We start from the raw sequence: 25,036 nt of genomic DNA, 5'->3' as shown, positions 1-25,036 counted from the left end.
AAAAAAAAAGAGTAAATCCACGCTACTCTTTCAGACTGTTGGTCTTAAATCTTCTTATGAATGCAGTTAAAAAGATTCAGCAACCAAGAGAAATTTAATCAGACCTGAACCCAACTTCTGACATTTCCAAAATTCTAGAAACACATCTTTTACCTTAGCCTCTGAAACCAAACCAAGAAAACTCTTCRTTAATAAAGCTTCAATTGCTACTGGAAAGAAGGTTGGAGTGACAGACTCTAACCAATGCCAAATTGCCAAATGCCAATTTAAAAGGCATTTAGAAGTTGTGCATACCACCATACAGTTCTATCTCAGTAACATACTTGCAAAAGTTTATACCAGTTCAGGATGCAATCTACAGTATATTCAATTCAAAAAACTGAGATATGATCAAACAGTAATGTTGTCAAGTGGTCTATCRTTTCCACCAGGAATAAATACCTAGCATTGAAAATAATAAATACATACTTAATGGTACATTAAAAAAGAACTATGTATTAATTTGATCACACAGACCACAAATAATCTGTTCTCTTTCTATTGACTTGCAAGATCACTAGAAGAACAAAAAAAGGAACTGTGCTCTACAACAGATCTGAGAGTGTTTTGCATTTTTGCACCTATATGGAAATGAGAAAAAGTCACTCATAGTTATGTCTTATTTCCCTTTCTATATTTTAGATGTGCACACAGGCAGGCACATACACACACCAATTCACCCACTCCTTTCCTTTCTGGAGAAGACCGTTCTCTTCTTCCCCTCAGGGCAAGTAATTTTTTGTTTTATTTTATGCTAATTTTCTTTGGTAGAAGGCTGTACCCAAGACATGCTTACTACTCAGCATGTTGGGACCAGCTTGCTAAGAAAACAGCGCATCAAGACTGAGCTATCCTGAAAAGAAGTTTGAGACAACTGCATATTTTAGYACATCCACTTTGCAGCTATCACAAGGAAATATCTTAAATATCACCTAGCCTCTCCTTCCTTGCCCCACAAGCTTATCAGTATTTCCTAATGAAATAATGATGTCAGCTACAGGAGTTTTGTTAGCAACTCATTAAAACAAAACAGGTACACTGTTGCTTTTTACTGATAACAGAAGTATTTYAAGTTAGCATTCTTGAGATGCATCTATAAAAGCTACTATCTCTCCGCTCACAAGGACAATAAGAATAAACAACATAAAGAGCTATCTAATATACTATGGAGTTAAAGGAGAGCAGAATACTTTTGTCTGACAATTCTTTGTCCCCCACAATAGGAGACAAATAGTGTCTGGAGTAGATCTCTGAAACAAAGGCATACTTTAAAGATTGGCATTGAACTTACAAAGTATACAGAAAAGTCAGGATTATAGACCTTGGCACTGTGACAGAGGAAACACTAGATAACCTCACATGCATCAGATTTGGCTTTAGGGAGATAAAAATCAGACTAGTACAGTGGGAGTAAATCCATACTCTGGCTTCTTTGCTTTTGTGCCTAAAGTGACAGCTGAAAAGAGTCTGTACCAGCTATGCAGAGCAGTGACAGTCCTGTTAAAAAAAAAAAAAAAAGAGAGAGAGAGAGAGAGAGAGAGAGAGAGAGAGAGAGAGGTTCACTTCACAACTTTTTCATCTGCTTCATATATCACTCCATCACAAAAGACAGTATTAAGTTTTCTGACAGATCATTTTTGTTCTGTCAAAGCCATAAGGTCAGGTCATTCAGAATAGCCAGTCAACTGTGAATTCCTATACAAGTAAGTTTTCRTTTTGTCAAAATTTGCTTCCAGTATAATGATGGAAAAGTAGTCTTTAAAAGAATATACATTTGTGAAAAGAAAGACATACCAAGCAAACTTGGGGTTTGCTTAATATAGAATCAAAATACTCAAATAATCTCTTCAAAAATATCATAAATTTCAGATCTGTATCCCTCTCTATACTAGTCAAAGAACAGCCAAGAAAAAGCTAAAGGGGATTTTTTGGATGCAAGTGGAAAAATACAGTGCTATCTAAATTCATCCRATATAGCTCTTAACATCTAAAAATGAAACTAGATATAATTTTTTTTCTTCAGATGGACAATTCTTTTAATCTAAGGGACAAATTGGGAGCATTCTGAAAGTACACATACATTGTATATTTGGTGAGTATTCTTAATAAATATTTTCATATTCTCTATGCGTTTCCATCACTTGATTTTTCTCATTCTGCCTCCACTTAAGGGCATCTTGAAGACAATAAATATCTCACTTATCTGTACAAGGTACATAAATACAGCAAGCTAAACATTAGCCCATTAGTTTGTCACTAGCTTCCCATAAAACAATCTTACAGCTTTTTAAGCTATTATATGTGAATATTTTCAATTCTTCTGATAAAATAAGGTACCTGTGTTGACTTGCCTTTTCCACATTAGTGGCTTGTAAGCTTTACAGATTGACCACCTCTTATTACAAAAATATTATCAAAACATACTAGTGGCTACGGCAGTCACATAAAAAATGGCAGGGGAAAAAAAAGTAAAGTAAAATGAAGGAAAAAGGAGCCTTTATCAAGTAGACTAGRGTTTTCATTAAACTTTTGAATAAGCTGCAGGATATACATACCAACTGCATACTTCACAAGGACGTTTGTTTATAAACACACACACACATATATATATACACACACATATAAACACACACACACAAATCATCTGATTTTACAGGACACAAAACCTCAAATTATTCAAAGTATTGATGACATGGAACCCAGGAAGCTTTTATCACCATATCTGAATGTCAGACTATTTATTTTAATCATTCATCCACATGAAAAAGGTGCTAATCTTGCGGGTATGACTAGAAACACAAAGAAGTCAAGATTTGTATCCTAAAAAGTGTTTAGATATTTAAATTCCACTGGCTTAAGAATACACAAGAAAAAAAGAGTCATCATCTTTGTGACCATTGATGGACTTCCTGATCTTTGGAACCTCTTGYAATGTTTTATTTCTTCTAACTGATGAGACAGAAAATTGCTTGAAGTCTAGTCTGCAAGGATAGATCATTCTCTGTAAATTAAAAAGAAAAATACCCTACTATCTATTCATCTTTAAAAGAATATTCTATCATATGAAGGAGAATTTAAAAATAAAGCAGCAAAAAACTYACTCTACCCTTAGTTCTCTCGCATTATACACCATATTACCAAMCCACTCAACACATAGCTGGCAAAGGAATTTCACTAATTTGCCAGTGGTCAAGTGGTCAACCTGCGCTGGCCTACTCAGAGGCTAAGAGCATGTCCTCTTGGCAGCAGCAAATGTGGAATGCTGCAGGCAGGAAGCAAATCTCAGCACTCACTTCCATGCCAGAAGGTACACATGAACTGACAGCCAGCTGTCTTTCACCAGGAGGCACGCAATGCTTCCAACCTGCAGCCAGACAAATGACACACTGCCCCTCTGGGCACAGTAAAACAGCCAGGGTTGAACTGCATATGCTGTTGTACCACAGACCCACAAAGAGAATAAATGATTTTTTATTCCAATAGCTCATAAGAGCAAGTCAATACAGGAGCATGAGAGACAGAAAAAAGCAGAGAGTGAAGGACAATAAGTTTTACTGTAGAAAGACAGACTGCGTGTGGGTGGAGAATATTAGTAGAAATTATGCTATTGTAATTTAACAAAAAAAGAATTCWAAGCAGATTTTTTAATTTATTGCCAAAAAGGTTGAAGGCTATAGGCATTTCATTAAAAGCTCAAGTTAGGTTTCAAAACATCTCATAACTGCAAGGCTTTACTGTGGTCAGCTCCACTATGAGAATTTTTATATTATTGCTATAAATCAGACAGGCTACTGGCAATTAGTTGCAATTGTGTCACAGTGTTTCTACTTAAGATACTCTCACTAAAAGGCTCAGAGCAGTATTTTCTATTAACTTTTTTCCAAATAAGTAATCCCATTAAGATTTGAAATAACTGCAAACAATTAACAGAAAATTAGGAGATGGGGGAAAGAAACAATTTTTTTTTCTTTTTTTTTCTTTTTTTTACATAAAAACACAGCATTTGAAAACTAGATGAAGCAGGTAGGTGTTTAAATTCCTGATTCAAAGACAAGGTGAAAAAAAAAAAAAAAAGAGATCCCTGACTAGTGCATGAAAAGCATAAATCTCACCAACAGCCATTCTCTGAAATCCTCATTGGTTAAACAGAGGTGCTGCTCAACCTCTGATCTCACATGCAAGTGTCCTCCACCCTTCCTCATTCCTCTTCCCCTCTCTCAGCCTCTGTCCACCCCATCCAGCAATGTGTGAGCTAAGAAATCAGTTCCAGATGAGCCATCTTCCCATTTGTGTTCTTTTGCTCAGTACCATGAAATAAAGACAAGATAAAAAGCAGGAAGAGTGACTTTATATTTATATACACATTATATCTCTTGTTCTATTAAAAAAGTTTATCCACTTTACTTCATATTGTGAGAATTTYGAAGTATTGGGGGAACAGTACTTTTAAAACAGAATTTTATCATAGTGTGTTAATTAAGTTTGATAATTACTTCATCTTTTCTCATAGTTTAATCAAAGGCTYCTGTTTGGTGAACAATCTTAACTTCTCTATCTGCCTTTTTCAACAGTTATTTTTCTCCAAAATTACTTACCGTTCCCTGATCTCCTTCACATGGACAACAATTTAGATGCACTGGCAGAAAGAGCCAGCAGCACAGAAAGATACTGTTATAAGTAACAGCAATTAAAGGCTAAAGCAAACTATGATTCTTGTGAGAAAAAGACTGCAAACATTCCAACAGTTTAGGAAATAGCTGTATTGCATCAAAGATTTTTTAAATATATTCTTTAATAGTTTTCAGAAATATACTCCTGAAGAAAGCATCAACTTTTGCGAGCAATGTTCTTAGACATTCTCCATAAACATTTACCAGCTTATAAGTATGAATATGACTCATTCCCTCACAGTGCTACACAATTCTCTCAAGGCCTTGGTATCTAATAAATGCAATATTCAAGGTTATGTTTAGAGGAAAATGCCATGCCTTACACCTTTTCTCTGTAGACTAGAAAAAGGCTGCTTCACAAACAGTCAATGGTCTACAAAAGATGGAAAGAGATTTTTACAACGACCAAGTGAAAAAGCAGAAGAGGAACTTTATCTATAGAACAACTTGTTTCTTAATGAAATTATTTTTTCATTGTTTCCACCGCAAAAGATTACAAGGAGTGTCTTCTTGAACCATGTTTCTGACATAAATAAAACACTAACTTGATTCACTCATTTYGTTCCAAATAATGCCCTCAAAATGCTCAGACCAGACCTTCGGTAATTTTGCTCTGCAAGCTGATGTAGATCTAACCTGGGAGAATCATTATATAAGCAGATGACTCATAAGACCCTGGACTGAAAAAATCAGCAGCAYAGGCAGCAAGCCTTATTTATGAAGGTTGTGGACTAAGTTTGAGTGTTATGAGCAATTCCATTCTTCTAACAGAAAGTTAATGAAGTGCAGTTAGTTGTACACCAGATCAATTCCAGTGTTCACTCTTCTATAATTTATGTATTATTTGGATACAGGCGATTGTTGGTAAGATTTGCTTTGAATGTATACTATTCGTGCTGCACCAAAGACTTAATGGAGATGGTAAATCAGTCAGTTGATGTACAGTGGAATTTGGAGGCAAAATAAAATTTTTGGAAATGTTGCAGTACAGGCAGTAGCTAACAGAATCTATTAAAAAGTATGCATAAACAAGGTAACAGTATACATTCCCCATGCAGTGTTTCTACTCTCTCAGATCACTAACATTACATTTTGATGTTTTAAAGGGAAAAGAAGGGGGAAGAGAGGAATTTCTGTAAAGTTTTGAGAATCCTGACACACACCTGGTATCTGACCAAGCACCATTCTTTCACAATGTTCAGACAAAGATTTGGAGGAGCCCTCCTCGGCTCCCCCTGAACTTCCACAGTAGATGCTAAAAATTAACCATCTGTAGCTTCTTAGTTATAAGTAGTCCCAAATTAAATCAAAGTTCAAAAACACACTTATCCACTCTTAAAGTTATCACAAATGTTTGTGTCCTTATGACTAAGAAAGTTCCATAAACCTTTCAGATGCTTAGGTTATTAGCATAAAATTAGCATGATAAGGCTGCTCCATTAGTAAAGCTTCCTTTAAATCCAGGACAATCAAAATTTTTAAAAAACAAAARATGACATGAAACTACAACTTAAAATAAAGGATTAAAAGGTGGAAAATAGCATTTGCTCTTTAAGATTGTGCAAAACTACTAGCTGTAACTCCTAGTTCAGGAAGTTACTGTGAGTTAGTGACTAAGTACCATATGTAGCCACGTATTTCCTAAGTTATTATATACATATTCATTATATGTAAGTACAGAGCCTCAGTGAAAACCCATACCAAAGTATATCAAAAGTACTTCCATTGTCTTTTACTGTATCTATATCTATTTCATGATAAAACACAAACTTTTTAATATTTCCAAAACAAATTGGTAACATGAGTTTATAAACTGAAGTGATGAATTTTTAGCCAAATATTTTGGTACACTATATCAGTCCATTCCATTTAAAATAGAGTCTGTAAGGTGAACATTTGGTCTGCAAGTTTTATTTGTTTTTAGRTTGTTGCAGGCGTTTTATTTTAAGAAAATTTAAATGGTGAAGTGAAATTATTCTATTTTACACTGAAACAAGATGTTTGTTCTATCTTTATTTTTACATRTGAGATTTTTATGCTACAAACACAGGATTTGCTCTACCAGACCATTAGTATACAAAGTACATAAGCTTGTTTCTGACAATATCTAATGTCACAAAGCACATCCATAATGCAATATTGCATGGTGTCTGGCTGTAACAAGGGAGGGGACAGGCATGCTTTTCTCACCCCAGCAGAAGTTTTTTAGCACAAACTAAAAACTAGGTCTGAATCATCATATCATCCATGACAATGCAAAAATGTTAGTGAGCATGAAATAGTCACCATTTTCAGTACTAACTACATATTCACCCTTTTGGAGCAACAACCTAGAGGACTGACCTTCACCAATGTAAAGGCTTAGTCACCAGTCTTTGGGCAATACAGCACCCCGCCATCCCCCCCTCGACCCCCAAAAAACCTCATCAGTCTGAGATATTTAACAGCCAACTACTATGAAGTGCTTCTCTATTTGTATCTACATTTGTTTTTGCTCCATGCTTAAACAAATACATGTTCTGAATTTATTTTTTTTTTTTACTTTATCATAAATACAGAGAAAAAAGTTACGGGTGAAGAATAGTAGAACCAATACACTAAAACAGTATTTTGTCACTAAAAGCTTAGTCAGTTGTCAATAGGAAGCATTAATGGTTTAATATCTTTGTCTCATTTTGTGATATCACAATCTCCGAAATAGCTGGCCAATGCAGCCCAAAACTATATCTCCTGACAGCCTTTACAGCAGTTCTGCTTTATATTATTGGTTATAAACACCATTTTTATAATAGTAAACAGATAGTCCTTTCAACATGTCAATAGAACTGATACGCTTTCTGTCTTTGCTACTGTGGACAAACAAGAGAACCCTTTTAAAAAAAAAAAAACTATTTAAGCTGTAACTTTCATTATCAGGTCAAATCAGTTTACAGACAAACTCTCAATAATAAGAAAGTTTTGAGATAGCAAAGTCATAAAGCTATGTAGATTTTTTTTAAATCCACATATAACTCTTATTTGGGGCTTGGTATATTTCTTACTACATTTAATAGTTACCTTTGCAATTTCAAATCATGATCTAATAACTAAACATTATTTACATAAAAGTAAGATTTTGCTTAAATAATTTTGCTTCATGTCATTCAAGTCAATTTCATACGCTGCATTAACTTCAGCAGAATTAAACCTGAAATCTAGTTAAAACTAATTTTTTAAAAAACTTCAGTAAATAAAGCAAAGACAAGCACAAAGTAAATACAGAAAATTGTACATTTGTTTTAATTTGGCAGTTATATCCAAGACACTAGTATGTGATCAGAGTGCACCAGATTACTACAGCAAACAAAAGCTATAAAATGAAACACTAAAAAATCCCAACTACAACATAGTAGTCTATGATCTTTCAGTTAAAATCAGTTAAGACTTTAAAAGACAGAAGTACTCTCTTGTGATGAGCAAAGGGAGGACAGATAAATGGTGGAAGCACGAGATGCATGTATTTTTCCACTCCAAACCTCAAGGGCAACATTTAAAAAAAATAAATAAATAAAATGTGCTGTTGATGCCATGCTTTTAAGCCTCTGTACATCAGCTCTCAATTACTTTTCCTTAGCAGTGTATCTTTTCAAGTACCATTCCTGTTAAGTAACCTATCTCAGATTACTCAATTCCACCTCAGTGAGCTGATAAAAATGCAGACACAGTATTTTTAATACTTCTGCTCAGATCTTTAAATGTTAGAGACAAATATGATGTCCTAAATGCTTGGAAATAAGTGTATTTACTCTGTGAGCTTCATTTCTTTTTGMTATTTACTTTCTTCTCTCATACGTAGCTTAAAGTTTTGGTAAAGCTTCTTWCCTTCCACCATGTCCTTTTTAACATTCATTTCCCAGTAACTTAATTATATTGTATGGTGTTCTGAATTAGAAATGCACTGTTTGTGCAAACAGCAACATTTCATTTGGGTCATTTTCATCAAAGGAGTACAGCTAGCATTCTCTAAAACTGCTCCATCCTGCAAACTAAATTTTGGTAAGYGGGAAGATCAGGAGATTAATTTCAAAAGCTTAGTCCTGCTCTGAAAATAAAATACCAAGGGGCACACATTAACTCACTAATGAATGGAAATCATGAGTAATTGACCTAAGAATCAGAGTCAAAAACTTTAAAAGAAAAATAAAAACTCACTGCCGTCTGTAACAAGAAAAGCTAGGCAAATTCTTCAGCACAGCATAATTTACCTAGTTTTCCTCTAGCAGATGTCTGTACGGTTTTGCTGAATTATTTGGAATTATTTCCTTCTAGAAGTTATATTAGAAGGGTCTCATTTGTGAACTGACTAGCTGCAGATCTTGGTTTGACMTTAAGTTCTAAGAGGGTCTGCTTTTCCCCTGTGTATTCTACTAGCAGCTGTGAGCCAGACTTCTACCAGCCTTTTGACACAAGCAAGAGTTTAGTTGGGCTAGATGAAAGAACCCAGTCCAGATGAAAGAAGCTCTGATTTCACAGCTAYGAAAATTCTAGGCTGTTTGTATAAATTTTGAAGTGACACACAGTTTGGGACTAAACCTAGCCACCTTTAAAAAATGGGCAGGTTAGTAAGTGGGAACCAACGTTTACCATAACTATCTGGTACTCCAGTTTGACAACTTCACTTTACATCCTTTACCAAATATCAGTTACTGTGCTCCATATTTAAACATATGAAAACACATGGAAAGCAGAATATCACAAAGTGAGCAAGTATTTTACAGCTTTCAAGCTTTTAACTTTACCTGTTTCCATATTTTAGGTAAAGATTTGAGAGAATGCATTAGACTAAGGCAGACAATAATCGATTCTGATAACAGCAGCTGGGATTAGGTTCTGCAAAAGCCTGGCAAAACACACACGCACAGGATTCAATAGTGCCATTTTCTGAGCATTCAGTTCCAGATGATATTTACATTGAGTTCTATACAGTCCTGGATGCTACTCTACAAAAAAAGCCCTCTTTTTTGCAGTATTGACAAGGACATTAATTGGGACCTGATACACCACCTGCACAAAAGGTACTACTCCGCACAAGAAAAATAAAGCATTAATTTGGAGCACATCCTTTAGTAGCCAATTTTTACTTGAAGAAGTGTTAAAATCCTTCCAAACACTCTTTAGAAAAGACAATAAAATGAGCCTCTGCTAAGATTAAAAAATAGATGACCCAGGAAACAACATCTACACATAAGCTACCTTTTTTTTAAAAAAAAAAAAAAAAATTACATTTAACATCATATTAATGAACATGCAATCTTCTAAATAAAGGATTACATGTATATCTTAGAAATGCCACTTTTAACTCTAATAAAGTGTGAAGTACTATTCCAAACAATACCTCTTGACTGACAAGAATAGCCAGTCTTTTCTCCCTCTCATATTGTTTTCCCTTATATATTTTTTACAATACTCAATCTCAATTCCCATATCATTCTCCTTCCCATGTTTAACACAYCTCTTAATGTTGAAGCTGAAAGACTATTTAAAATAAAGAATAGTCAGTAAAATCCAAACTTTCCAAAGACTTAACAATTCTGCAATGATTTCAGAAAGGTGTTTTTCCACAGAATACGTTCTCTACTTACTGTTGAGGTTGGGCAGTATCATACCACTACTACTGCATTTTAAATTACTATACTGTCACCATATAGGAACTCAGCAAGAGCTGCTGCTCCAGCTGGGTTTTCTACAAGCATTATAGAGTGGCTTACTCTGGCGCTGCAGCTTTACACAGTAGCAAGATTCCCTAGATCAGCTGGGGTGGGGAGGAGGGGGAAACGTACAAAAAAAAAATCTGTTGATCCACCCTGGAATTAATAAAGTATCCGATACAGTACTATTCTGAAAATAGAGGGACAACAGACTGTCCTGAAAAAGACATTAAGACTAAAACAGTTCACCAGATGAAGTCAAAGATCAATCTTGGAATCAGTCTTACTTCATATTTTCAATAATGGCCTCGACACAAAAAGTGGAAGTTGCTAATGAAGTCTGAAGATAACACAAAGTTGAGAAACACTGCCACTGCACAGAAAGGTCAAAAATACAATAGCGAACGAACAAAGTAAGCTTTCAGGAACAATTTCATTCCACATTTATCTTAAGTGCAAAGTCCAGGGACTATAGCGGAAATGTGCAAATTCATCTTGGGATTATAGCAGAAAATTTTGATCAGTTTGGTAGCTCATCAGCTTAAAGCAACAYAAAGGAAATAACTATGACATTGTACTCAATATGAAGACACAACTGAATCATTATGTAAGAGACCCGTGTCATTTATCTCAGGAGGCATCGAATAAGATACCTCCAGTAGAAACAAAGCTTTAATGTCATTCTATCTGCCACTGACAAGAYTTGATTTAGCAAACCATGTAAGTTCTTCTTAGCCACATCAGAAACACACTAACGTAACAAGTGCTAAGAAGGGTCTTCTCTCCCYAGTCATCTTACTTTATATGGGGAAGCTAAATGTTCAGCTTGCTTGAAGTTTGGCTAAATATTTGGCTAGCCTAACCTATGAAAAAGAGCTCAGAGAGCAAGTTGTCTATAAGTGTCAGGAAGGAAGGAATAAAGCATTTAGGCAAAATAAAGATATTGGTAAAACTGAACAAATGAGCAGCAATCTCAGCGTGTATTCCACATACAAGCTAGTACAAAATTCTGCTCCTCAATAAGGTGAGCTCCTGGAACAGCCTTTCTTTACAAGTGTGAGACAAGAGAAAACAATAAAACAGGAACCTATGCCATCCATAATTCAAAACAGAATGCAACTGATTTAGGAAAGAGATCAGTGATACAGTTTTTCTATAGCAAGATGATTAGAAAGGAATGAAGTAATTGAGTTTAGCACATTGCTGCTTCCCACATTTGGTTTGATTTAGAATAAAGGTTTCAGCTAAGGGCTGTCAACCTGCACCTATCATGAACCTCAAAATTCAGCACTTTTCCTATCTATCAGTCAATAAAGTTACATTTTCACCACATTTTCTTGAAACTATGTCTTGCTAGGAGGTCAGACTGAGCTTCTCCAAATCTTCTCCAGCACCACCCAAAAGGATAACAGATAAAGTGACAGAAAAAAAAAAARAAAAAGATTCCTTCTCCTCCTCACCTCTGGAAAAAAAAAAGAAAAAAAAAAAAAGAACTTTAGTAGTAAACCCCTCTGCCAACTGACAAACAGTGTCAGGATTATTTCAGCTTTAAAGAGTTTTACCCTGAAGGAAATTCTTTCCATTCCCTTTCCTGTTTGTTTTGCTTAGCTCAGCTTTACAATCTTTTCATATTGACACTGAATATTATAAAAAAAATCCTGATTTTTTTTTAAAAACACTTGAAGTGGTATATTAAAACCAGAACAGGGATCTGAATATCAAGCATGGAGGTTTTGAGAGTTTTTTGCGTGTGTGTGTGTGTGTGTGTGTGTGTGTGTGCATGCGCGCGTGTTCTTCTGGCTCTTGCTCTGCTAAGCCTAGAACTATTTAATAGTATAATTACTTTGACATTGGATAAGCAAGAACAAGTATTGCTTCAATATTCTGAGGTTCTGCTGGCTCTTGTTTATAGTTAATGAGGTTAACAGATAAGACTAAACATAAAAAGGTGTAAGAAGAAATTGTTTACAAAGCTGAAACACTTTAAATCCAATTTTAAAAYACTTTGACAAGCCTCATCATTTTTTTCTAGCCATATGGATAACTCTAGCATGTACGATCAGAAATTTCACAATACTAAAATTAGTAGTCAGTGCAAAAGAATTAAATGTAGCTTTAACTGGCTGAGAGCCAATTTCAAACTCAACTTGTCCTGCTCTTTCTAACAGTAGAACAATCTTTTGGAAGAAAGCTAACTAAATAGTTCAATAGGTGTTCACATATTCAAATTCTAGCACTGCTATTCATGTTTTAGAATTCAGTGACAAGGTGAGAAAAGTGTATCCAAAGCAAAATCTGAAAAGATGCTCTTTTCTTTAAGTGCTTATTCTTTTATTGAGTAAAGGATTATAGTTGTTAAATATTTAACTGCCAGTAATTTATTTAGGATTTCTTGTCAATTGGTTTAAGCAAAGAATATACAATATGAGTACCTAATAATCTAGTTCTTACACATAAAGAATATTTTGTCTTTAGGATGACAAGATTTTTTCAATAGAATATAAAACAGAAACAATACAGTAGAATATCAACTGAAATTCTCAATTATTAGACCAATCATCAAAAAACATGATGTTTCGTAAAATAATTTATACTGGAAAATGCCTCAGGACATCTAGTCCAATCTGATGCTGAAAGCACTGAATTCAGACCAGGAAGACTAAGGCTTTTTCTGGTCTAGTCTTTAAAAYTTTCAAGGAGGGAGATTCCACAACCTCTCTGGGGCACTTGTTCCTATTTTGTAGTGTCATCAGGGTGATTTTTTTTTCCCGATGATGGTGAGAACTTCACCTGTTTTAGATTATGTACCTCTGCAAAGGACCTGTCTGTCTTAAAAACTCCCTCTTAGGTATCACAAGGATGCTATTAGGTCTCTCCTAAGCCTTCAGTTGTTCAAGCCATACAGGTCAAGTTCCCTCAGTATTTCCTCATGTGCTCCAACCTCCTCATCTTGGTGGCTCTCCACCGAACTCACCGCAGTTTAATCAGTTTCTCATGTATTTGGGGAACCAAAACTGGATGCAACATTCCCAATACAGTATAATGTGTGCCTAGTAAAGGAAAACAATCACCTCCCTCAACCTACTGGCTACACTTCTGTTCATGAAGCAGAGCATGTTGTTAGCCTTCTTCACTGTCTGGGCATGCTGCTAACTTAGGTCCAGCAGGACACCGAGGTCCTTTTTAGTRGAACTGCTCCCCAGCAGCTAGTCCCCAGTCTGTAGCACTACAAGGAGGTTCTTCTACCCCACATGCAAGATTTAGTATTACCACTGTTGAATTTCATGAGGTTTATATTGGTCCACTGCTCCAGCCTCTCTAAATGGCAGAGCAGTGTCCTCAAGCTTATTGATTACCCCCTCAATTTGACATCACCCACAAATYTGATGAAGGTACACTTCACCTCCTTCTCCAAGTTATTGAGAAAGGTATTAAGCAAGACAGATCTCAGTACAGTACTCAATTTGTAACTGGTCTCCAGGCAGAGTGCGAATCATTAACCACTACCTTTCGAGCCTGACAGTCCAGTCACCTTTTCATTCCTTTAGCAGTCTTCTCATGCATACTATAACACTCCAACTTGGTTATAAGGATGCTAAGAAAAATCATATTGAAAGCCTCAACAAAATCAAGGTAAACGGCATACAAACTGCAACAAGCAGCATTATATCTAGTCCAATGGCATTTACACTTTCAGCAGTACACAGAACGGTCTCAGGACTATCAAAACACGACATGCAAAAAAATAATCAGTGACTCTATAAGAGACTTTTTAATTACTATTTAGGCAAAAACGCAATTGCTCTAGATTTCTTCCTCTTGGGGAAGAAAACAAAAATAAAGAATAAAATGCTTATGCATAAAATTTAGAGTTTTTAAATTGCAGAAGCTGCAAATATATCCCATTAGAAGAAATACTAATCTCACCACCCAATCTGGGAAACTCAGAAGAGTTCTCTCTCTCATACATAAATACACAATGGGAAAGGCTTCAAACTATAACAGACAATGCAAAATTACTTAAAAATTAAAATTCTTTATCATTTTAATTGAGTAAGATTTCATAAACAGCTGCAACAGACATGTTGACCTCTGCTTAAGGGATTTATTAATAGTTTTCCAGATGAGCAAAAGCTTCACACTAACTCATAAGTGACTAGGAGTCTGGAGAGCACTTGCTGAGATGTGAAGAAAAATAGTTAGTTTCCTGGAGTTGCTTTTTCAACTCCACAACCTGTTGCTAAGTCACAAAGAGAAGGATCTAACATATTTTAGCAGGCTCTTATTACTGCTTTTTCACACAGTGACTTTTATAGTACAATTGTATGAATTTTTTTTGCCAGCTAAGAGATATGGTTCAGTTAGTTTGCAAGAAGAGATTTTTCAAGAACCACTTTTCTCTAAGTTTGAACACCTCTGACCTACAGGCATACTGACTGCAGTGAAATGAGTGAACAGGAATGCTGACATTGTTAGGTACAGTCTACATAAGAAAAAGCAGTGCCATTATACATACRTTTTCCCAGGGGAAATGAACATTTATAATGCATGCATATAAATACTCTGTTTTAACTTGGAGCCATAATAATTTCATAGGTGTAGAGCAAGGTAGATATTCAACTGATTATTTGTGCATACAGAGATATAATTTGAATGCACTTTACCTGGTCCAAGAGTAGATTCTATAATTTCTATTATTAATATAGTCTTACATTTTTAATAAACCAAAAATGCAGCAATGAAGCTTAAAGTAAAAATAAAACACTTTACAGAATATAGTACCCATTTGCTACAGAACAGTGTTACGGAAAGAAAGATCATCTCTTTTTTAAGAATTATTTTCTAAGGAAACAAGGTTTATGTAGTCATACAATATAACTCCTCCCTCACCTTCAAGATTTGAGCCTGCTGTTTGATTTAGTACAATTTGATAGAAAGACAGTTTCAAGGATAATTATGCTAATAGAAACATCATTAAAAAAATTACACAATCACAGAGAAGAGGTACTAACCATCCCTACTGTTGGAGAAACACTGGCAGTAACAAAGTGATCAAAGCTCAGAAGCTCGTGGGTTAAAGTACTGCTTGCCTTTCATTCAGAAAGTTCCACTAACAATAATCTCAGGTGTCCAAGAAGCCAACAAAAGCTGAGGACCCCAGCAACCCTCTGCTCCAATAGTAACAATCTTACCTCATCTAGAAAACATGGTTGAAACTCAGCAGACATTTGACAGGCTGTTTTTTTGGCATAGCACTCATATACAGCTCTTGACCAACTCAAAGAAACTCATCTATCCTGTTTCCTTCTCTTAGCAAACTGGTCAAGTTCTACATTTTAAGATAAATGGGARTAAGTTCACCTGGTTCTTGCATTGTTACAGATTATACTGATTACTATTTACTCTGCATCTTATCATCTTTAAAAGTAATCATTTAAAATGTTTCCCTACGCAAACAAAGTTTGTGTGATTSAGAGAGGTGTACAAATATACAAAGAAAGCTGGGAGGTGGGGAAGGACAGGCAAGTAGCAGAGGAGCTGAGAGAGAGAAGATGAGAATCTCTGGACCTACTGACTGATCTCAAAAATGAAAGCCAGGTAAAGGAGAGAACATTTTGAGCATTTACAAGCTTATCCCAGTAGCTTCTAATTCCGTCACACAGGTTCCACAATCGAACACAGATGTCCATGTGTCCCTGCTAAAATACTCTGTGAATGAACATTTGTTCCAGTTCTCTGGAAAAGGAATTTGAAATAGAAAATTATTATTTTGATGAAATATTTTAACTACCTGGACATCACTTCACTGACAAATACAGATCAACTCAGATCAGAGAGCTTCAATATCAGACTAAGGGACATCTTTATATCAGCAATATAAAGGAATTCGTGGAAACATCAAAACAAGCTCCATGTGTTGGCACATTTTACAAAATAAAAAAAAAAGTTTTCAAAGTTATTCGGTAGCTTTCTTTATATAGTACTCCCTACTGAACATCACAACAACTCTGCTGTCCCAGAACATACCAAACTAAAAGATATTTCAGTTGAAATTATTTCATCATATGTTATATAATGACCACATGCAGAGAGCACTTTTTAGTGACTTAGCTTGTGTGTGTAGTAACAGGCATTCTTTTTCCATTTACCATATAATACAGAATGATAATTTTCCCACTGGCAATACTAAAGCAATTACTGTATAGCTTATCTGTGGGCACCAACTCTATGTTTTCGTGGAAGACACAACAAAATACCCAAGTAGAAATTCCCAGTAGTTTCACTTGTTAGCTTTCCAGTGTCAAATRAAAATACACTGACATAATACAGCCCTTAAACTAATTCCTACCTTGCCTCAACTCGTAGCGTAGGTTCCACACTGTCAAACAGAAAACATTTTTCTTTGAGTCTCCAATGGAAGAGAACAAGGGAATAATGACAACATTACTGAGAAAATAGGGCATGGGTTTGTAAACACAATGTGTTGTTTTGCATTAGTCCAACGAGCAAAATTATTCTCACAGTGGGTTTGTATTCATCATCAATTAGAATTTTTACATGACAAACCCAGAGCATACTGCTCAACCCAAATCACAGCTGGCAATCCTTGCAGCCCCAGTGTGGCAGGCAAGGCAGCCACTCACCATTTTAAACAGCTTCCTCCACTGATAAAGGCATGGGGCGGGGGGACACTCCACACACTAGGAACAATGATCTGTTGTCCTGACAACCTCACAAAGCAAAAACTAGACTTACTTTACTGTAACAGAACAACAAGGATAACTCCATCACCTTAAATGCTCCTAATTCGTCAAGCGCATCTGGCCTTGCAATAAGCAAGGCAAGCAGAATACTTATGTTTGCCCACACACTAGGTACGATACGCATATTATGCATGAGCATGTATGCATGCACAATTTTTCTTCAGTCAGTGCCACACTAATATTGCAACGAGATTTCTGGCTAAAACATGTCAATATTCACTTTCTGCTGAAAGGTTTTAAAAATACTAAGGAGTAGTTGTTCCCTTGAAGGTGCTTTAGATATCTAAAGTAGGAAATAATGTTTTTGAATCAAAAGGCACAAATGAAAGCAATCAGAGTTGCTCAGTTTTCATAACTTTTAACAATTTACCAGAAGTTTTGACTGAAGCAAATGAAAAATCTCATATGAAATACAAATTAAGAATATTCTAAAGGTGGGCCAGAATCTCCTTTCTATCTCAAATACACAGAATAAACACGACCAAAAAATAAGATGACATTTATGAAGGGGTTCAAGAGTGTATGCTAGGTTTTAAAATAAATTCTAATTTCATTTGAATTAATTTGCCACAGAACTTTTTGTATTCTCAGAGTATCTTTTCTTACAGTACTTAACAAAATGTATTTGTAATCTGTTGTAATGTAATCTGTAAATCAGTTATAGAACTTTATCATCARTTATACGAGGTTTAAAATAAAGGTTGGTGAACTAGAGAAATGGAAGCACAAATTGTTGATTCACATCACAGCTTTTATGTTACATCCTCTAATAAATTCCATCAAATCATTTTCATATAACTTAATTTCTGAAAAGTTATATTWCAAAATGTCTACTACTCGAAAGCCTACCTAAAAGGTAGCAGGKAGCCTTTATCACAATCCACAGCCTCTGTGCCAGTGAGAATTGGACGGGGGTGGGAGGAGACAAGGGAAAGGAGAGCCAAAGGAAGAAATGGCAAATAGTATTAGCAGGATTATCCAAATGTCTGCAGAGTTTGATATGTCACCCTGCAGGCACCAGGGCAACAAATAAAGACATTATGTAAGAAAAGATTCAAAGTCAATGGCAAAACTCCAAGTCCTGTGCTCAGAATTTTATTTGTACATCTGAAATCTCCAGAGCTGCTGAGAGGATGGGAAAGTCATGACAACTTCACCTCCCCTCCTACCTTTCAGCCTCCTAATTACCACACAACACAATCCCCTACCTCTCCTGCAGCCTCCTTCTGAATCCCCCCTAACTTCCAAAACAGATATAGTATCTTCCTATGTTACTTCTCATAAGTTTCCAAAAAAGCTTTAGACTAAAGTGAATATATGTCAGTTTTCTAAGGAACACAAAATTCCCAATTAATAGTAATTAAAACAAATGCCTGCTTTCTTTCAACTATCTACTATTCTTACAAAGCATCAGATTCATTAAAGCTGCCTGCTTACAGATTCAAAAAGATAGAATAGCATCTGCTTACATTTAAGTGTTCAGAAGATTATCTCCATAAGGATTCAGGGCATATTTTAAACAAGATCTTTAATTATGTATGAACTGATCACAATTTAAAAAATTCCAAAAACTGGAAAAACCCACTTAYAGATCGTAAGTAGCTAACTGCTGATGTAATTACATATTCATGACCCAAATAAGAGCCTACATAGATCTAGTAAGAACCACAGTGCAAAATAATCACAATGGCATGTCTACTTACTGCTATCCTGTCTTCAGCTGAAAAAAAATTACAATAACCCCCTCAATCTTCAATTCATTCAGTTATACTCAAAAATGGTTTTAAATCTGGAGTCAGTGCTTTACCATAAAGGAACAAAGATGCAGAGTCTCTAGTTTTTACCAATTATGTTCAGGATAAATCAGATATTTAACATTCAGTTTCTTCATAATTTATTGCAAAAAGGGGTTTTTAACATTTTCAAACACTTCTTAAAAAAACCTGAACAGTCATATGGCATCATATCACTGAATGTCCTAAGGAATTAATATTACTCTTGATACAACCTGCATGAAAATGTAGTATTGTTTTTTAAGTACAAAAGAAGTGAACCTTACTTTTCCAGCTACAAAATACAAATTCTAGAATCAGAGCTATAGAAATGTCTTCATGAATTCTTATGATCAGCTGGATTTGGTAGACAATTCTCCCTAAAATTCCCCAAATAATTCAGGCAGAAAAAATGGGATAAAAAAAGGTGGTGAGGGGCCCCAACAGTCTGATCTGTTCAGATTTGTAAGAGAATGAAATTTCCCTTAAAGATAGATAAATTGAATGACCCACTAACATTTAATTTTCTTAAGCTTGCAAGAAGTAATGTTCTAAAGACTAAGATACAAATTAGGCTACCTAATATAGCAGAAATTCTGACTTGGAATACAATACTGCAATATATAAAATAAACAATCATCTCCTCTTTCATTCTGTGATTCAAAAGCCAGCTTGCTCATTCAATAGTCCAGTATGAGTGTAAACATAATATGAAAATTAAACATTTCAAAACGCAAAGCAAAAATTTCATTCAAAGAGAAAGGCACATTCATCAAAACATGCTTCCATTTCAAGCTGTCAATACAGCTACTGTTGGTAATCTTGGATGACTAACATGAGAAACTAGATAACCCAGCACCCCACCCTCTTTCCACAATCACTGTATCTTATATTTTCATAATACCATAGCATTTCTCACTCATTAGCAAACTAGATCGCTCATCTGTAAAAGCTATGAGCCAACTGAAAATATTTTAATATGCACTCTTCTAAATATAATCTTAATCCCAGTCAAGGGAAAGAAATCCTTTACTTTCTCCTGCAGACAAAACTGCTGATCTGCACATAAAAATCCTAGGTGCAATGCCCGACTAATACATCTAATATGAAGCTGAAAGTGAAAAAAAATGTACTGCCTCAGTTCACTTGCGAAGGTCATCAGACAGCAGAAGATATGGATGGTCTGGGCTGCTCTGATTGCTGGTTTGCTTAGCTCCCTGTTTGGCTCTCTGTATTTTCAAGTATATTTCACAGCGTGATGAAGGAATGATGTACATCATTAAATGTCTACAAAAAAAGACTATATTATCCTTCCTTCAGGAAAATAGAACAGAAACCTCTAAAAATATTCTGATTTGCCCAGTAAGCAAACACCAGCTACAAAGAATTAAGGTTTTGTTCAATTTTAGGTTTCACATTATATTCTTGGTATATATGAATGACATGATCTTCAATTGATCCAACATGATTGGTGAAACAGTCTGGCATCCTTACAAGTAAGTATTCTTTCCTGTTACATCTATGTGCTGCATGACCTGGAAAGGTAACCCACTGGGCATGCAAAACCAAGACAATGATTCAGGGTCCTCTCCTGTGATCTTGCTTTATCTATATGCTACATAAATTATAAATCGACTATTGTGGAGTCTAAGTGATGCTTAAATATCCATAATGCATTATATCTCTTGCTGATTTAAACATTCTTTTTTATCACTAATAAAAGATATTTCAAAGATCAGATTTAAGATCCAATTATTCTAGAGATACTACCACAAGAAGCAAATACAGAGGCAAATATGTATTCCACTCAGTCCACTCACAGTTTGGGAAAATTAGGGAAAATAAATTGCATCAGGCCTAGATATATTCTTATATCCAGCAGGCTGTGGTGCATTAGGTTTCTCAATTCAAGCCCAAAATGCATCACTCTAAAATAGTCAGGTGGAGAATCTAGGGAAAAATAAGCATATCTTTAATACACTCTGGTCCTCTTTTAAATCAGAGGAGTCTGTCAAACAAAAGAACAGACTGAATTATTGTTCCACTCTGTTTAAAAACATCCCTTCCCATCCAGCTGCATTCCCTTAAAACAACCTAAATATTTTTTAGAACTATCTTCTGACTAAACAAACTTGCTTTGGATATTGGGAGTACACATATAAAATGATGTCTATAAACAGTAAGAAGCACTGATCAAAACAATGAATGTCAGCTAGCAAGCAAACTTTAAATTCTGCTCTGGTCTAATCAGCGCAGAACTGATCAAGAAGGTAGTTYAGTATTCAGAGGAAGGAAAAAATAGACAAATACAGAATGCTAGGCTGCAGAGAAAGATTAGAGGCCTTCCTTCTCTGTTGGATGTCTGATATAAGAAAGCCATCTAGTGTTAACCTTTAGAARTGAAAATTGCGCACAAAAGAGTTCGGGAGAATTTATATGAGCAATTCTCTTTAACTCTGCAAGTCTTCTGCATCATAAGCAATAAAACTAGTTTCTGCAAGAAAAGCAAGGCTGAAAGCAAATATTCAAACTGCTAATATGTTAAAATAATCCAACATCAAGTACTAAAATAGCTTGCTGATCTATTTTGTGAATGTTAACAGCCACATCTGAAATTTGTCAACTTCAGAGTAGTCTTTGTCAAGAACAGGCTAACCACTGGTTCCGCATTCACGCGGACATGTACCTTCAATGCAAAATGCTGTGCAGCACCACAGATGAGCTACATAATTAGAAAAAGATATCTAAAGCAAAGTTGATCTCAATTGGCTATCATTTAATGAATCAAACACAAAGTTTGGAGAACAGATCACCAAACACAGAGCAAAGCATGACAATGTAACAAAGAGTGCAAGGAACACAGCAGAAAGTACAGTTAAGTCTAGGACACAAATAAATTACATTAAAAGCACTTAAGAAACCGACACAGACCAAAGAATCTTTCTCTGTTTATTTCTCTGTGTATTGGGGCTGCCTGGCAGCCCCAATTCTACTATTCTGCCACTGTCAAACAAAGCCATATCCCAGAGATGTCCTACGAAGACAAACTTACTCCACAACTGCCATTATTCTTTAAACGGGCTTCAAAGACCGAAACAACGTCGCAGACGCTCTGAAACGTTCAGACAGTTCTGAAACAACAGCGCAGAGCTGTTAGAGACGCTCAGAGAGCCACTCTGTAAGTGCCTGACGACCCGATTTACACCCGTGCCGCCCCCACGGCCGCCCTCGCGAGTATTATTTAGTTAGCAGGTCACAGCGCTATTTATAAAGGCGACGTGCGGGAGCAAGCGATCCCGCTCCGGCGCGGCGGGGAGAGCGAGGCGAGCGCTGCGAGGGGGAACCACGGCCCAGACGGCGGCCGGGCGGAGGTGGGGGGGTGGAGGGGGACACGGCTCCCCTCCCGGCTCCGCAGGGCGGCAGACCCGCCGCTTCCCCCAGAGCACCGCCGCCCGCCCAGCTGGGGCGCCCCGCGGAGCCCCTGAGAAGCCGAGGCCCCCCTCTCCCACAGCCGGGGGTCGCCCAAAGGTGGGGGAGAGGGGACGAGAGAGGGGTCCCTTCCCACCCCTCTTTGGAGAGGGGAGGCACCCGCACGCTCCCCTCTCCTTCGGCCACCCGGCCCGGCCCGGCCCCCTCCCCGCGCCGCGGCGCACGGACGCGGCGGCAGGCGCCGCACCTTACCTGCTGCTGCCCTCGCTGTGGCTGCTCTCGCCGCGGGATCCCCATCGCCCCCCTCTCCACACACGCACACCAGCCCGCTCCGCTCCGCGCCTCTCCCCGCGCTGCTCCCCGCAAGCGGCCGCGCTGCTCGCCCCTCCCGCGGAGCGGCGAAGCCGTTAACGGAACGCGGGGCGTCCGCTGGGGTCTCGCGGGCCGGCGTGCGCGCGCGCGCGCTGCTCCTCTGCGCGCTCCCCCCGCGCCCGCTCCGTCGCGCTCTCCCCGGCGCTGGGTCTCGAGTGCGCCTCAGCCGCCGGACGGGGAAGAGGGAGGGGCGGGGCGGGGCGGGGCGGAGAAGGAGCGGCACAGACACACACACGCTCTCGCTTTCCCTCGCGCACCCTCAGGCCCCACCCCTTCTCCCGGTCCCGCCTCCCATTGGCTCCGCCGGCTCGGCCCCGGGGGAATACCAACTCCGCATTGGCCGCTCGCGCTGTCGCGCAACCAAAAGCAGGCCCCGCCCCGCAGCGTGCCCGCCGCGTCTTCCCCGCCCCCCCCCCGGCCCGCCCTCAGCCGCTCCGGCGGGGGGCGCGGGAGGGGGCTCCGCGCCGGCCGCGGGCTCAGCCGTGCGCCGTGGGCGCCGGGGCGAGGCGGCCGGTTGATGAGGTTGATGAATGGAAGCGAGCGACAGGTGGGGTGGGCTGGGGCGGAGGGCCCGGGAAGCGCCCTACCCGGCCAGGAGCCGGTGAGCGCGGGCTGCCGCCGCGGGGCCTCGGCAGACTGGGGCGCTCGGGCGCTGCGGTGCCGAAGCCGAGTCCCCGCGGAGGGCGCAGGCGGAGCGGTGCTCCCCGCAGCGCGGCGGCGCCTCTCCTGCCCCGCACGGCTCGTCGTCGCCGCTTTCAAGACCCTGGACAACGCCGCCCGCCCCGGCCGTGCCCGGGCCCGCTCCGGCCGTGCCCCCCCCGCCCCCGGCTCGGCGCCGTCGCCTGCGCCGCGGCCGTTAGCGCCAACGGCCGCGGCGCGCGGGCCCGGGGCCACCCGGCTGCCTCCCTCGGGACCCCCCGAGTGACAAGGAGACCTCCGTGGCACCCTAAAAAGCGCTGCGTTACCCTAGTGAAAGCCCTGARAATCAAATCGTACTGCCGTGCGAGGCCCTCGGGGCTCGCAGCGGGGAGCAACCCCTGCCAAGTCTTTGGTTTCCTTCCCATCCTTCCGCGCCTCTTGTTCTTACCTCTAACTTCAAGCCGAAGATACCTATAATAAACAGACGCACGTCAGCCRAGTCCTCAGCATTTCCCTGTGTGCTCTGTCTCCTGCTTGCTGCTTTTAAATTGTGTATGGTCACATATACAGGGGTTTCCTTCCATGTTGTACGCCTCTGAGCATGTTTCGTTTGCCTGCCAAATAAGCCATGGCAAGGTAGCCGCATTTCCACCACCGCCTCCACGAGCTCTGGTAAGCAAACTAAAGTCTGGTTTTGAAATTTGAATTTCCCTGTTTCTGCTCTCTGGGCCAGTTTTGCAAGGGGCCACATCTGCAATCGTATGACTACACRGAGGCTGCAACATAAAAGATATTATCATGACTGATGTGGCTGCTCCCATCTACTACCCCAAATTACAAGGCCTGCAACAGCATTAGAATTAGAGTCTACTCCTACAGAACCCTACAGAAACAATCCATGATTCTTTTATTTTCTTTAGTCCTCTCTCTTGCTTTCCCTTCTGCCTGCGCCCACCTCTCATGGGTATGTAACTTTCTGGTCGTACCAGTTTGCGCAGCTCTGGTGAGCAGGTTGCRTGTTGACATTTACAATTATTCCACTGCCTTGTAAACTTCTCCTCCCTGCCTACCCTTTGCTGGAAACAGAGAAGAAGGATATAGTGGAAAGCAACTACCACACATACACCAAGATCAAAATGCCCAGGACAGACCAAATTGGAGTTACTATGCTTAAYTGTTCCTGTAATGTGCATTTTAAATCAAGAAATTCAGTTCTCATTTATAAATTTAAGCACAGATTCATGCAGGCCTATTAGTAGAACAAAATTTAGATGTCATCATTTATTCTGAAAGYACTAGCAAACATCACATACATCATTAGTGTTTAGATGCCTTCTTGAGTGTTACAGTTTTAGTTAAAAAAAAAACATTTTTGGATATTATTATTTCTAACCAAAATCASTAGTAGAGTTAGACTATCTCTGTACTAAAGCAAGACCACAGGAAAAATATTATTATTGTCCTGATAGGGARCCTCAGAAAAAAATACTGAAAGTGAAGGAAGTAATGTATTTTTCCATTATGAGCATGTTATAAACAGTGTCCTTCTTGGAATGATCATTCCTCTGAAACCTAAGCCAGGAAATGACAATGGAAAGATAAGGGATTAAGGGAGATGTAAGTGTGCACAAAGTATGGTAGTCAGTATTTGTTTGTAATTTCTC

At 38.4% G+C, this 25,036-nt stretch overlaps 1 protein-coding gene across 5 annotated transcripts in view; it reads right to left on the bottom strand.

The window, feature by feature from the left end:
* Positions 1-22,872, bottom strand: part of SIPA1L2 (signal induced proliferation associated 1 like 2) — a 150,507-nt gene extending 127,635 nt beyond the window's left edge. For all 5 annotated transcript variants that reach the window (XM_085315472.1, XM_085315474.1, XM_085315475.1 and 2 more), the window contains exon 1: positions 22,614-22,872. The gene's annotated coding sequence lies outside the window, so the exon portion shown is untranslated. The remainder of the gene's footprint in view (positions 1-22,613) is intronic.
* Between the last annotated feature and the right edge of the window lie 2,164 nt (positions 22,873-25,036).

This window comes from Rhea americana, unplaced genomic scaffold, assembly GCF_003343005.1.
Source record: "Rhea americana isolate MKP2758 unplaced genomic scaffold, rheAme1 scaffold_43, whole genome shotgun sequence".
NCBI classification, from domain to species: Eukaryota; Metazoa; Chordata; class Aves; order Rheiformes; family Rheidae; genus Rhea; species Rhea americana.
The sequence above is the reverse complement of the archived record's forward strand: the minus strand, read 5'-3'. Positions and strand labels throughout refer to the sequence as shown.